Below are 11,341 nucleotides of genomic sequence, written 5' to 3' on the forward strand. Positions count from 1 at the left end.
ATCTAAGGGAGGTAACTAGCTCTAAAACAAGCTGTTGACGCCCATGAAATTAATTTAAGAATTGCCATTTCAGAAAAATCCAGTTCAAAATTCCACACTCTTATTTTTTTATGGTAAAATTTCTCTCTTCATGGACCATATCTATTTTTTAATCAATCCTAAGTCGTCGTCACGATTCAGGTTTGTTTATAATAATGCCTGAATTATGGGATTGATTTTGGGAAGGGGGGCAACTCTTACTTGACTGGATATACTTAATAATCAACGAGAAAAAAAGCCAAACTCCTGGTTACGCATGGGTGATGGAAAATTTTAGCTAATATTGAAAACAGACCTAGACCCTCTGTATTTTGAATACTAGGAGGTCCTCGGTGGCCAAGACTACCCGTAGACTTACCGGAAAGACAAGGGTGGAAGCATTTTAATACTTTCACGCGAAAAGCTGGGCATATAAAAGGGGTAAAACAAACAATGTTTATGTTTATAAAAACCCCAAACCCATAGGCCTGTCTGTTATCAGATCATACTAAACTAACGCTGTCTGTCTACAGTTAGCTCTGCTTGAGACCAGCCAGTTGACCGGCATTTTAAGTCCTACTTCAAGAATTTTAAGTATTTATTCTGTTAAGTATTTATTTAAGTCCCACTTCAAGAATTGTTTCCATCAAATACAATTTAAAAAATTGATTTGTGTGTATGACAGATTTGAAACGGGGTAGAACCGCATTACAAAACAGTATACGAATATTTGGATATGGCGGCCATTTAGGGCAGAGATCTTTTCTCGAAGTATGAAGTATATGGATCTCTGTGTGCAGAATGTTTAGTACACTGTTAAAGATGGGTGTAATTAAAACAACTATAAGCAGTGTTAATTAGCGTTTTTTGAATGTAATACCTTTCCAAGGGTAACCAACTAAAAGAACTACACCTAACAAGTGTAATCGGTATTCATGACTACTGAACACCAGAATAGGTGTAATTATAGGGTGTTTTGGATAAGCTACACCATTACCAGTGTTATATTGCATTTACACCAAAGGGTGTTACTATTATTGGGCCAGCGTTAATTTTACAGCGTTTATTGGGTTGCAAAGTGTAATCGATATTCATGAATACTGAAAACCAGGGGCTTGTTTCACGAAATTTTAACTAAGACAAAATCCAAATTTTAGTAATTTGATTGGATAATATTAGATTGATTATAGTGCTTAGCCAATCAAAATTGAAGTATCTACTAAAATTGGATTTTATCTTTAGTTAAAATTTCGTGAAACAGGGCCCAGGATAGGTGTGATTGTAGGCGCTATAGGGTGTTTGGGATGAGCTACCGCTCTACAAGCGTTTTATTGCATTTACACCAACAGGTGTAATTATTTGAGGGAAACATTCCTCTGAATAACGCGTCAATTTTACACCGTATCTTGCGTTACAAAAGTATTTGTGTATTCCAATTTGAGTGTTTTTTTTTGTAAAATATGGCGTTAATTGCACTAGTGACATAACTATAACTCATTTTAGTGTGTTTACTCTTATTTTAGATTATTTTAGCTTGTATACACTCAAAGACGTGTAAATTTTCCAAAATATTACCAAGTACAATATCTTAATTAATAATTCTTAATTCAGGTGAGGTAAATAAATGAATAAACCACATTATTCAGCTAAGTTGTAAAGATATGTCCTCGGCTTTCTCCCCCCCCCCCCTACCCGCCCCCGCTGCTTAAGACACTAACGCGCAAGCATAATATTGAAATAAAATTGAACTACGTGTTAGTCCCGAAATGATTTAGTGGACGTTTAACCCCATTTCTCCCCGTCTTTTTTGAAATCGCATGATTATTTGATAAGATATACAGTATTACGCAATTTAAATCAAATGACAGTTTTTGATAAGATAAAGGTTATGCTTTCATAGAAGAAATATTTGTATAACAGGAATTCCTTTGACTCTACAGAGATGTGTTTTAGTCAGGTACAGGTGTGTGTGAATCATCAAGAGGATATAAAACAGGTAGCTAGTTTCAGGTAGATCACAGTCTAAGGTTTACATCACAGATCGATTTTCTGACAAGGTATCACTATCAGGTGAGTACATTTTCCATCCGTTCCACGGTTAAGGCTGGTTCTCTTTACAGTGAACATAAACTATATGACTGAGAAAGAGAGAGAGAAATGGGGTTTAATGTCCACTCGACACAAACTAGGTCATTTCGGGACCAACATATGGTTTAATTTTATTTACACAATTCGCTTGCGCGTAGGGGTCTTTAGCAGTGGGAGGAAACCGGAGGACCCGGAGAAAACCCACGAGGTTGGACAGGCGACCCTACTCCTTGCCACGTACAACCGGGGATTCGAAACCACGCCAGTCGACTCAATGACAGACTTTATGATACAGCGCAGGCACGCTAACCAGTCAGCCACCCCCCCCCCCCCAAAAAAAAACCCCAACAAACTATATGACTGACATGTATATCATTAATAAATCTATTTAAAATCTGTAATGATTTACTTTATATTTACTTGTCTTTTTTCAGATAAAATGAATTCCCTCTTTATATTTGCTGTGTTTGCATTAATAGCGTCATGGTAAGTAATGTAAAGTAATGTTAATCAACGGTGTTGAACAGGTGTGTGTCTCTATAGTTTTAATTTTGAGTTAAGAATTAGAAATACCCAGAAAAATAACGAATTTTCCAGAAGGTAATGGACTAATCAAGATAAGTATGGTATATTCTATAATGCAGAATCTTCCTATAACAACGCTATGCACATTAACTGGAAATTTCGCTATTGATTACTGTGTAATACTATAAGGGTTATTTTAGTTCCAGGAAAGGTGCTCTGTTTTATATATTCAAGTGGTTAAACAAATGGGTGACAACGAGAAGTCGCCTAAGTAGGTTTTTTGTAAGATTCAACTTTCTTAGACAAAGTCACAGACAGTCCCTGCCAACATCAATTGCTGAGAGTAGGGTACTATCATCAAGCCACCTCGTGCGCCGATTAGTCCAAATAAATGGAACAATGTTGACGTAAAACGGTGCCCATACGTAACACTCACCCATGGCGGGGGTTACCCATGTATTTGATAAAGCAATATTTCTACTCATTTAGGTGTATACATGTATAGGAATACGGTGGAGTGAGTCAAAATGGCTTTATTTCCATGAATGAAGGACAGAACAAATATTCTCTGCCCCATCAGGGTGAGGGTGAGGGGGTCCAGACCTCTTGGACCCCCCCCCTCCACCTCTGGACAAGCGCACGGTTTAGTGTCGTATAAGTAATTCATACAATAATTAACATATCAAGACCATAATCAACTCTCGATGCCATCATTAGCTTGCGATATTAGTGGATTTGAATACATTTTGTGATGGATAATTCAACGTAAAAATTGGATAATAGCGACTGTTTATTATCGTACCAACGTTAGTAAAGACCATTAAGGCTAGCCTAAAATTGAAATGAAATGAAATGGGGTTTAAAGTCCTACTGTTTTGCTCTGAATTGGCCTAATGAAGATGGGCATACGCCATACAGTGTGCTATGAGGGAAAATTTGCCCGGGAAGCGGCACTACTCTTATATCGAATTACAAGTGTCAAGGGATCTTTTCAAAACGTCAATGTGTACATGGGACCTCTGTCCTGCATCACTGACAAGGGGGAACCACGCAGGGAAATCTGGATGAACTTTTTCGGCCAATGCAGGGATCGAACACCCGACCTCCAGACTAGCGAGCCGGCGTCTTACCCACTTAACCACCGCGATCCCCCCTAAAATTGAATCGTGGGAAGCAATTTAACTGAAATTTTCAGCATATTCTATTTTTTAACTATTATATCTAATCTTACCTAATGCCCATTTAAAGATACATTATGGGAGATAAGATAAAGAGATGGCAGTTCTCGCTGTAATAGTTAAAAACTAGATAGTGTAAAGGTAATTTGCTGAAAATTTCAGTCAAATTGATCCACTATGAGCCGAGAAAGAAGCCGGTGAAATTTTTGCATAGTCTCGGTTATCATTACTAAAATCATTAATATAAATAGCATAGTCTCGATTATCCACTTTTTCTGATTTAATTATCTTTGGCCGTTAGCGGAATATAGGAATCTAATCCAGCCTACATCGAAGGCTAGCCTTGACATCGAGAGTTTATTATGGTCTGGATAAGTTAATTAATGTCTAATTTAGATAACATTTCAGGCCTAAAGAAAGACTTGTAATAAGCAGATTTTGCTCTTGCATAATGCATGTTTAACTGACTATATCTATTATATTTTAAGCTATGGTCAGACATTCACCTCGATTGATACCAATAAAGATGATATACTGGTGTTTGCAGAGTATAAAGCTATATTTGATGTTTATGATACTGACTGTGAGTATTCCTACACAATATATGGATGGTATTGAACGTTTTTATACGCCCACATTTTCATGTGGACGTATATTGGCGTCACCCCTGTCGGTCCGTCCGTCCGGACGTCCGCCCGTCCACAATTGTTTGTGAACAGTCTACAGGTCACAATTTTTATCCGATTTCAATGAAACTTGAAATATAGGTTTATCACCCTAAGATCTCGGCTCCTTGCGATATTGGCATGTATCGGACTGTCACTTCATGGATTATGGCCCCTGATTGTACGAAAAATCACGTTTTTAGCTTGGTTTAAACTTGACATGTATGTTTATAACCCACAAATATCTGCTCCTTTCGATATTCGCGCATATCGGACCATAAATTCCTGAATTATGGCTCCTGATTGTACGAAAAATCTTGCTTTTTAGCTTGTGGACCCCGTAGAGGTCACAATTTTTATCCGATTTAAAAAACCGTTCCAATATGTCACCGTTACACCCTAAGGATGGTCAGTTCGAATTTCGTAAAAATCAGACCGAAACTGACGGACAAAATGGCCGCCCCTCGTTCGCAAATAGTGTCAAAATATTGTGTATCAGGGTTGTGGACCCTCTGGAGGTCACAATTTTCATCTGATTTTGATGAAACTTGAAATGCATGTTGATAACCCGCAGATCGCGGTTCCTTTAGATATTTGCGCATATCGGACCACAACTTCCTGAATTATGGCCCCTGATTGTACGAAAAATCGCGTTTTTAGCTTGTGGACCCCATAGAGGTCACAATTTTTATCCAATTTAAAAAATCGTTTGAATATATCGCCATTACACACTAAGATCTTGGTTCCTTTTGATAATCGCGGATAACCGAACTTAACTTCCTGGATTATGGCCCCTGATTGTTCGAAAAATCGCAGCCGCTGGTTTAATTATGAAATCAAATTCACTAGTGTCTGGAACAAATGCGTCACATCTGTACGAATCTTATGCTATTTAAAATGTTGTAACGTGGGAGAGTTGTTGAAAATTAGTACGTACACAGACAAAACATAAGGAATGTTCAAAGAATCGTGGATCTGGTACTTGTGAATCTAGATCACGGATCTGGTACTTGTGAATCTAGATCACGGATCTGGTACTTGTGATTCTAGATCATGGATCTGTTACTTGTAATTCTAGATGACGAATCTGATGCTTGTTATCTGTAACTCTAGATCACTGATCTGGTACTTGTGATTCTAGATCATGGATCTGTTACTTGTAATTCTAGATGACTAATCTGATGCTTGTTATTTGTAACTCTAGATCACTGATCTAGTATTAGTGATTCTAGATCACTGATCTGGTACTTGTGATTCTAGATGACGGATCTGGTACTTGTTATTATAGGTTATGGACTTGGTACTTGTGATTCTAGATCCTGAATCTGGTAATTGTGTGGATCGTAGACCTAGATATGGATCTAAAAGTTATATATCGACTCTTTCTCTAACAATTTCTGACAAGCAAAATTGTAAAAACGAATCGAATCTTGTGACCTTTAGAGTTCACGACAATTTTGAAGGAGAGTTGGACGTATACACAAGTGGATTTGCGTCATTTCTATCGGCATACAAGAAATTTGTCAATGTGGACATTCAAATGAGAGTCTTATTGCACAAAACTGGTTAAATCTTTTTTCTAGTTGCAAACAATTATCTCAGCGTCCGCCATGTGTTATCGGGAGCCACAGTAGCTCAGTGAGTAAGACGCCAGTTCACTAATATCCGGTGTTAGCCGAGAACGTTCGTGTAGGCCGAAACACCGAGGTACACGAACCACTGACGATTGGGATTAAAGTTCTTCATTATCCCGGTTGGTTCAGAAGAGTAGGACGATAAACCTCAATTAATTGTCCCAAGATTAGTTTTACTAATTATCTTTAAAGGGGTATTGAACATATATAACACTGATGTGTATCTTTACAGCTGACGGTGTAGTGACCGCGGCTGAAGTCGCAGCCGTGACCAAATTAACTGTTCCCCAAGTACAAACAGCTTTCAATAGTTATGACTTCAACAAGGATGGTAAGGTAGCTCTAAAAGAATTACAGAGATTTTTCGACGCTTTTGATATTAATAGTAAGTAACTGCATGCTATATTCTTTTACCGTAGTTTACCCTTGTCATAAGGGGGGTTGGATGGCCGAATGGTTAGCATGTGCGCGTTGTATCATACGTGTATCATACGGTCTGTCATTGAGTCAACTGGTGTGGTTTCGAATCCCCGGTTGTACGTGACAAGGAGTATGGTCGCCTGTCCAGCCTCGTGGGTTTTCTCCGTGTCCTCCGGTTTCCTCCCACTGCTAAAGATCCCTACGCGCAAGCGAATTATTGAAATAAAATTAAACCATACGATAGTCGCGAAATGAACTAGTTTGTGTCGAGTTGGCGTTAAACCCATCTCTCTCTCTCTCTCTCTCTCTCTCACTCTCTCTCTCTCCCTCTCTCTCTCTCTCCCCTCTCCCCCTTATCATAAATACGTTTATACATTTCAACGAAAGTATTTATAGGGTAGTTATTTCCCGCTATAGTATGGCAATATGGAATCTTGCTAAAAAAATGTATTGTTTTCCGTGAAAAACACCCATGGGGCGCCCACAAGACTAAAGTATGAGAGCATACCCAAAAGAGGGCGTTTCTTATATGTTGATCGAACATTGACATAATTAAACGTCCAGTAGATTCTGTGCTTAAACTGCAGAAAAGGATGTTGAAAGAGTAGAATCAGGAATTTGCATAGGCTTTGATATTTTTGGCAGATGGATAGCGAGTAACGGCAAATACAAAGTTAAAATGGCTCCTCTTCAAATCAAATCACGTGACAGTTTTCTTCAGGTTAATGCGTTTTAAAGGGATTTGAAATAAAATATTTTGATAGATGAATTAATTTAAATATGTTTTTAGTTGAATTATATCTTCAATTCACACAGTTTGTGAGGAGGGAAGGCATCTTTATAGTCGTTCGGGTGGTCCAGTGTACAGTAAAAGAAACACTGGCAGTAGCAGTTGGCCGTAGTGCCACTTTCCGGGAAAGATGTCTCTCATAGCTCCCGGGGGATCACGTGGCTAAGTTGACGCTGGCTCGCTAGCCTGGAGATCGGATGTTCGATCCCTGCATTGGCCTAGAAAGTTCATCCAGATTTTCCCGCGTAGTTTCCCCTTGTCAGTGATGCAGGACGGAGGGAATGACAAGGACAGCTGTCTAGTCGTTCGGATGGGACGAAAAACCGAGGTCCCGTGTAAACATTGGCGTGCACGTAAAAGATCCCTTGGCAATTGGAAATCGATAAAAGAGTAGGCCGTAGTGCCGCTGGCCGGGCAAAATTTCGCTCATAGCACACTGTATGGCGTATGCCCGTCTTCATTAGCCCAGTTTAGGAGCAGAACAGTAGGACGTTAAACCCCATTTCAGTTCATTTCTCACAGCGCCCTGTATGACGTATGGCTCTCTGTGTTTTACCGGTTGGTGCAGAAAACCAAGACGTTAAACCTCATTTCATTTCATTTTATTTTTGTTCCAAAAATTATTCAAATGACTTGTTTGAGTTTATATGGATTTCTGTTGAATTGAAAAAAAAAACCCAAACCCTCTGTATATCTCTTAGACATACATAGTAGTAACAGTTGTGTTGTCGTTTTCATACAAGTTAGCCAGATCGTCATGAAAATGTTTTATATTCTTATGTGCTTAATAATATACGGCGGTGGGGGTGGGGTGGATGCGCGCTGTATCATAAGGTCTGTCATTGCGTCAACTGTCGTGGTTTCGATTCCCCGGCTGTAAGTGGCAAGGAGTATGGTGGCCTGTCCAACCTCCTGGGTTTTCTCCGGGTCCTCCGGTTTCGTCCCACTGCTAAAGACCCCTGCGCACAAACTAAATATTGAAATAAAATTGAACCATGTGTTAGTCCCAAAATGACCTAGTTTGTGTCGAGTGGACGTTATAGCGGCGCTATAGGTTACTTTTATATCGAATTCAACTGCCAAAGGATCTTTTACGTGCACGCCAATGTGTACACTGTACGACGGATTTTCGTTCCATCCTAACGACTACTTGTCCTTTGCCAGACTCTCTGTCCTGCACCACTGACCGGGGTAGCGGGAGGGGGGGGGGAGTTCCCGCCGGAAAATCACGATGAACTTTCTTGGCCAATGCAGGAATCGAACAGGGTTCAATATGATTAAAACATTGACTTAGAAGATAGACGTGTATATAAGGGAGCTAACTCTTTTTTATTTGTGTCAAAATAAAGTATTGAATTAGGTTGATATGATGAGTTATTTCCGTTAATGATGCTATAAAATATGTTTCGAGTGACATGCATTTTACTCAAATGGGTTGCTATCACAAAACCATTGGAGCACCAATTAGTTGTTCTGAATATATAATTTATCTTTTACAGAGAATGGAGAAATATCATTGGAAGAATTTGTTAAACTAAGCAAACAGGTAAATATGTACCTCTTAATCTTTATGCTGAAAATTTCAGTCAAAATGATCCACTATGAGCCGAGAAAGAAGCGGGTGAAATTTTTGCATAGTCTCGGTCATCATTACTAAAATCATTAATATAAACAGCATAGTCTCGATTATCCACTTTTTTAAAATTTAATTATCAATGGCCGTTAGCGGCATATAGGAATCTAATCCAGCAAACATCGAAGGCTAGCCTTGACATCGAGAGTTTATTATGGTCTGGATAAGTTAATTAATGTCTAATTGATAATTTAGATAACATTTCAGGCCCAAAGAAAGACTTGTAATAAGCAGATTTTGCTCTTGCATAATGTATGTTTAAGTTAAGATCAGATATATTTTTATGTCGCAGTAATATTTCAACAGCCAATAACATAGAATGCATATTTTTTGTTGTAGAAACAACCTGTTGTAGGCAGAAAATAAAGATGGAGAAATGGATCTGATTATAGAATATCCAGGAAAATATTTGGAACATAAAATATATTCCATTTTACTTTTTGAAATTAGACAACTGTATTTCGTCTAGGATAAATGTAATCGTATTAAATTGTTTTAAATTCATTTGCATTGGTTTTGTGGGTAGCGATTTGATTGGCTTCCATATAGTTTACATTTTTTGTCCGAAAAAATAACACTTGTCCGTATCGACTTCCCGAAGCTAAAATGTCTACCTGTGATAATCGAGTTGAAAAGTTCAAGCTTCATTCAATGATGAGGTTTCCGTGGAGGTCGCGATGTCACAACCTCTGATTGGGCGCTACTGCTCATGTGTCTGTAGATAATATAGCTATAAGTTCGGGAATTGTAAAGTAAACAAGCAACATCAAGATGTTGTAAAACTCGCAGTTGTTGCTTCAGGAACATGTGAGATGACAGGACGTCAAACTGGCTATCAATTTACAAACGATTCTTACCATCATGTGGGGTTGGATGGCCGAATGGTTAGCACGTGCGCGCTGCATCATAAGGATGTCATTGAGTCTACTGGCGTGGTTTCGAATCCCCGGTTGTACGTGACAAGGAGTAGGGATGCCTGTCCAACCTCGTGGGTTTTCTCCGGGTCCTCCGATTTCTGACGGTCATTTCCATCACTTTTACATTCAATCACTGTGTCCATATACATGGAACTTCCTACTTTCTATTAGGTTTAGAATTGGGGTCAGGTTTTAAGATTAAAACATATAAATTCATGGTTAGGGGTGGTGCCACAACAATCAAATATTAAGACACAAAAATAGGAGTCACATCAAACATGAATGGCCGGTTTCCTACCACTGCTGGCCCCCTACGCGCAAGCGAACTATTGAAATAAAATTAAACCATGTGTTAGTCCCGAAATTACCTAGTTTGTGTCGAGTGGACGTTAAACCCCATTTCTCTCTCTCACTTAAAGTCTCACTCTCGACCATTAATTCGATCCCTGCAAAATATTCTGGATGTTCTATCAGCTTTTTCATATATCGTATAATCATAAAGGCTAAAGGTCAATATTATATTTAGAGCTTTAACTCTCACTCGACACAAACTAGTTCATTTCGGGACTAACATATGGTTTAATTTTTTTTATTTCAAAACTTCGCTTCCGCGTAGGGGTCTTTAACAGTGGGAGGAAACCGGAGGACCCGGAGAAAACCCACGAGGTTGGACAGGCGACCCTACTCCTTGTCACGTACAACCGGGTATCGAAACCCTACCAGTTGACACAATGACAGACCGTAAGATACAACGCGCGCGTGCTAACCATTCGGCCATCCAACCCCCCGAGACTTTAAGTAATATATTGAAACTCGTGTTGTTTCAATATATTACCCAATGTCTTAAGCTCGAGGCCATTAAACAACTTAAAATACAGACACTCGCACTGCTTTGCAATGAAATATTTCACACGGGTCCAAAATTTTAACTAGTATAAATAATGATACGCCAACATCAAAGGATGACGTCACATCTGTATTCCAAACGTTTTGGAAGTGAGGCCGGATAAGATGACGTCACGCGCTGGGTGGAAATTTAACAGAATAGAAATATAGAAATTATATTAAAATTTACTTAGATGATAATTATAAAATAGATAAAAAAATGATTCGGATGGGAATTAAAATGTTCTCTGGTCAAAATACAAGAATATAAATTAAATTAAAAATTACTTGGATGAAAATTAGAAAAAAAAAAAAAGAAAAAATTATATTGAAAATTACACAGATGAAAATTAAAATTGACTGGGGTGAAAATTATCGAAAACAAATTATATTAAAATTGACTAAGTTGAAAATTAAGAAAAAAGCAAATTATATATTAATAATCACTTTCGTGAAAATTAAAATTGACTTGGGTGAAAATGACAAAAAACAAATTATACTAAAATTGACTTGGGTGAAAATTAAAAAAAAAACAACAACCCCAAATAGTATTAAAAAAGGCTTGGGTGGAAATTATAAAAAACAAAT

General features: G+C 38.3%; 1 long non-coding RNA gene across 1 annotated transcript; it reads left to right on the forward strand.

The window, feature by feature from the left end:
• The first annotated feature begins 1,959 nt into the window (after positions 1–1,959).
• LOC126825093 (uncharacterized) lies at positions 1,960–9,420 on the forward strand. The gene is made up of 6 exons (XR_007681788.2): positions 1,960–2,088; positions 2,541–2,592; positions 4,298–4,392; positions 6,341–6,493; positions 8,818–8,864; positions 9,291–9,420. It is a non-coding gene; the product is annotated as an uncharacterized LOC126825093 (long non-coding RNA).
• Positions 9,421–11,341: the final 1,921 nt, after the last annotated feature.

Source organism: Patella vulgata, chromosome 1 (assembly GCF_932274485.2).
Source record: "Patella vulgata chromosome 1, xgPatVulg1.2, whole genome shotgun sequence".
In the NCBI taxonomy this organism is placed as follows: domain Eukaryota; kingdom Metazoa; phylum Mollusca; class Gastropoda; family Patellidae; genus Patella; species Patella vulgata.